This window comes from Anoplophora glabripennis, unplaced genomic scaffold, assembly GCF_000390285.2.
Source record: "Anoplophora glabripennis isolate ALB-LARVAE unplaced genomic scaffold, Agla_2.0 scaffold162, whole genome shotgun sequence".
In the NCBI taxonomy this organism is placed as follows: Eukaryota; Metazoa; Arthropoda; class Insecta; order Coleoptera; family Cerambycidae; genus Anoplophora; species Anoplophora glabripennis.
In genome coordinates this window covers 782,419-787,354 of record NW_019416272.1, presented here as the reverse complement: position 1 = coordinate 787,354, position 4,936 = coordinate 782,419, and positions in this window count along the sequence as shown.

Here is a 4,936-nt window from a genome sequence, read left to right as displayed (position 1 = left end):
TAAACGCGCTGGGCGTGCAATGAGCGTTTAAAACATGAAAACACTCACTCCTATCAGCAAACATCACGAGTATGTGACTGAGTAAAGTTCAACTGTACCTCCATGCTCACCGATCGACGGGGCCCACTTGACACGATTAATTTATGCTGCTGATATAAGGTTAGGAAAATATGTAAAATACAGCAAACAAATAAATGCAATTGAGTATCAATTATTTTTTAACGTTTCTCAAAATTTTATGTCAATTTCACTTAAAGGAAGGAGAGGAATTCAAGCAAAAATGCTTATCATTAGGAACAGCTGATCCAGAGACCATTCAAAGTTTGAAGAGCAGCATGTTGTGATGTGTGATAACTACCTACACATATTTTTCTTTTTTATGGTATAAAATAAAAAATACCAAGCGCAATATTCTCTGACTGGGAAAAAGCAACATTATGGTTGTTTAATGTAACTTATATAAATATTTACAATTCATTAAAGCATGCATTTTTGCGAAGATAAAAGTAGATAAATTTTGTTTGTAGCGAGAGAAACAACATTAATCTTTTAGTGATAATAGGACTGTTCCAACAAGAGTCAGGGATTGGTTCCCAACCGTACGAAATGTTTGGCCAGCTAAATTCTAAATGTGTCTTGTAGTATAACAACCCTAGGTTCGATAAAAAAACAATATATCGTAGTTGTGGCCAAAAATATGTGATCGTCATAAGGACTACCTACGTTGTGTGTATCCATTTTTTTATTGACCAATAGGCGCTGGCTACTAACTTTGTAGAGGCGATGCATGGTTTAATTATACAAAACAAAAGCAGAGTAGATACACCTAACCTTTATTTACATACAATTCAAATTAAACATGTGACAAATAGAAAGAACAACAAAAACATTAACAACCATTAAACATAAAAGGAGAGTGCCAGGCTCACCTAGAGCTCCTGCGGGGAAAGAGCATGGCAGAGAAACCCACGATCTTTGCTCTCACCATCCAAATATAAATACAAAACAACCGCTAACCAAAGGCATAAATTAAGAACCTTTGCTAATGATAATTAAGACCTGTCTCATTTAATGTGTCACTAAATGTCATCTGTTACCTCATATTAGTCATACACACTTCCAAGTAAAACTGAAGAGGTTTGGTGTTAGTTAGCCGGCAGAGCCGGAAGGTACTGGAGTCCCATACGGGAGGCAATCCAGCTATAGTTGAGATTTCGGAAGATCCTTCATAACACTGGAGTCCCATACGGGAGGCAATCGAGCTTAATCCAGATTCGTTCCGCACGGGCGAAAATGTTAGTAAACTCAACAAGGCTCGTATAGACGTATGACATAAAGTGAGCACAAGAAATCAAAGAACAACTTAATCATGGTAAAACAAGTTAAATGTGAAATAAAGAAGTCGTTATTGCAATATCCGGGCGGTCACGACAATATACATATTTTAACATGTAATAAATAATGAGCAATCTATAATAATAATTGTAACAATTTTATATTAGAAAAATACACGCCCCTGAGGGTAAGACAATGAAGGCTAAACATACACAGAGAATTATTATTATGAAACAACTGTTTTTCGTATAACGTATTCATGACAAAAACAAGTTAGATGTGAAACAAAGAAGTCGTTATATATATACGACAATATATATATGCACATATATATTTTAACATGTAATAAATAATGGGCAATCGTTAATAACAATTGTAACAATCTTACGTTAGGAAAATATACGCCCCTGAGCATAAAACAATGAAAGCTAAACATACAAAGAATTATTATCATGAAACATCTATAACCATCACAATCATAAGATTATATAGAACAATTAACAACAAAGTACTTAAAGAATATTACCTGCTAACTAATAACACTTTAAACACTTAATTTTACACTACTTTGTCACACTGCCCGCCGATCGTCTTACTACCGATCTCCACACTGTTCTCACTTCAACTACCTATCTTCAACTAACTAGGCTTCCTTTCAGAATTTCCTACCTAAGTGCCTGTTTTTTTGTGCTTCCTTCTATCGACCGTTAATATTACTTTTTCATTGTTATACAACACCCATGTAGCAGGTGACGTGGAAGTTGATAAGATAAGTACGGTTTTGCACAGTCTTCAGTGAATGTATCGCAAGAATTAGTTGGATGCACATTCCTGACGGAACAGACCTAATATCTCCAAAAATGTTCTGTTGGTTCAACTTAAATATGGTACTAATAAGTATGCGTATTAGTATATGTATTAAAACACTTAGTTACGTCACATGTACCAAGCGCGCATGCGTCATCTCCCCCTTCCTTTCCGTCCATTTCTATTATTTGAGTAATAGTTGAGTAATTAATTATGAGTGAACATTTCAAGCACAAATTTTGGCCAGCGGTACCGCCCACTGTTTACTGTTACTTACATTAACTTTAGCAATTTGTAAGCAGCAATAATACTTAAATATAATTTAAAAATTTCATTTGCGTTTAGAACATTTTTTAAAACCTTATTTCTTCTTTTCAAATTGTCTATAATACCAGAAATATTGAGATTTTACCCTCATAATATTTATTATATTCAGAAGGTGGGTAAAATTATTCGTAAAATGCCTAGCTATCAAAATAGCACTTTGAATTTACTTCTAAAATATTTTAACCGTGTTCCAATATATTTCCAAAATTAATAGAAATTAATGTGAAGTATTTAGATATCATACTACCTGTAGCATATAACTAATAAAAAAAATAGAGAAATATGATGGTTCTTAATGAGCAACACTGTAAGTATATAATTATTATATATGAGAACCATAATATTTCTTAAATTTTTCTTTTGTTCACGATAAGATTGATTTTTTTATATACAGGGTGTCCTGCATAAGAACCGACACAGGGCAGGTGCATGTAGGGGTGCCCAAAATATTGTAATTTAACCAAACTTACCTATAAACAAAGTTTTCAAATTTTTCAATTCGGTCAATGAAAGAAAAAGTTCGGTACAATTTTAGGGGTGAGTCATCACCAATGAACATCTTGTAGCGCTTCAATTAACTTTAAATCATATCATGAGTAAGTTTGTTTAAATTACAATATTTTAGACACCCCTACATGCACCTGCCCTGTGTTGGTTCTTATGCGGGACACCCTGTATAGTGGCCTTCTATAGATATGGCCGATTGCCATGACCAGTTACTTACTAGCCCACGATCTGCTGCATTTTTCGAAGCGTTTTTTCGAAATATTACATTGTAGATTATTTTATTGAAAAACTACCTCGCTTTAATCAGCATCAATTAAAATCCTAAAATTTCAGCAATGCAGAATATTTTTTTATATAAACTTAAAATTTGTTACTATCCAATTGAAATACTTGAAGATAATAAAAAATTAGCGAATTGCTGACACTTTTCGTTATACTTAATTGATAAAATGTTATTGGAATATTATATAGATTATTAATAAAACATATTTATCAGTGCTCCTAATAGATCGGGAGATATTCGTAAAGTTCAACGACGCCTTTCTCGTTGATGCCTTTTAGGGTAGGTACTGAAAGATACATTAGAGACAAGTAAGATTATGGAAAAAACCGATGTGCCCGCCGGGACACCTATGTGAAAATTTAATTTTCTTTTTCCGCAGCTTTTCCAAAGCCCTATTTTCTTTAGTCCTTAGTAGGACTTATGCCAATGTTTTTTATGAGCTTTTCGAATATAATAATGTCATATTTCTAATTGGCATTAATGAGAAATTGGTAGACAAATAAAGATGTTTTTCCACATTTTCTTACAAAGTTTTCCATATTTAGGTCTCTTGCGACACTTATGCCAAAAAAATTTCGTGATAAAATCGATACTTCTCTTCAACTTACGAACATGGCATAAGTGAGAAATACGTCGCTGTACACATTATTTTTTTGAAAAGGAAAATTGAATTTTCACGAAGGTGTCCCGCAGCCCATCTTTTAAATTTAGTTTATTGTACTTGTCTCTCGGTTACCTTTCAGTACTCTCAGAGGCATAAACGAGAAAGACGTCGTCGAACTTCAGTCTAATATCTTCCGGTCTATAAGAGAAAACAAAAACTACACATTTCCAATTCCAAGAAAGTGGCATAATACATATTAAGTGCTCTGTGTTACCGGATTTTTAAGTATGTAACTGCAGTACTGGAAAAAATTAAGGTAACAAACAAATTTCATACATTTTTTAGTGATTTCTGAAAAGTTGTATCACAGCGAAAAATTTTGTCTCTAGTTTCAAGATTTTTTTGACAAAATTTTTTTGTGAGTTACTGTTATCAAGCACCTAAAGAAATACCTACCTCAAGAAATAATTTTTTTTCATCCTTGATTGAAAAAAAGTGCAAAAAATACTTTTTACGGTTTTTTAGATAATCTACAATTTATTGATGAAAAAACTAATGTTGAGAGAAATTTTTGCAGCTCAATGTACCCACAATAATCCTGTAAATTGATAAGTTCATGGATCGAACCGTTTTTCTGTTCCAAATGATCAAAGTTTTGGAAACAATTAAAGAAACACATTTATTTCTACTAAACATTATGTAATCATTATCAAAATGAAAAAGAAGAATTTTTGTCGACTTTACAATAGTCTTTTCATTACAATTTGTAAATTAGCGACAAAATTTCATTCAAGTCATTTTTTTGCATTTTTTTCAAATTAATGTTAAGGATGAAATTTGTTTTTTCTTAAAAATCCATGAAAAGTCCTTGTAGAGTCCAAGTATTTAAAACCGCCCTTAAATTTACTGTACAGTCATTAGTTACTGAGATATTGATGATCAAAGACAAAACGGTCCTTTTTCATTCGAGGCCGGATATCTTAACAAAAAATTGACCTGCAGAGGCAAAAAAAAAACAAACTAAAACTGAATAATCAAACTAACTGACCTATGCATCAGTCTAAGTGAAAAAA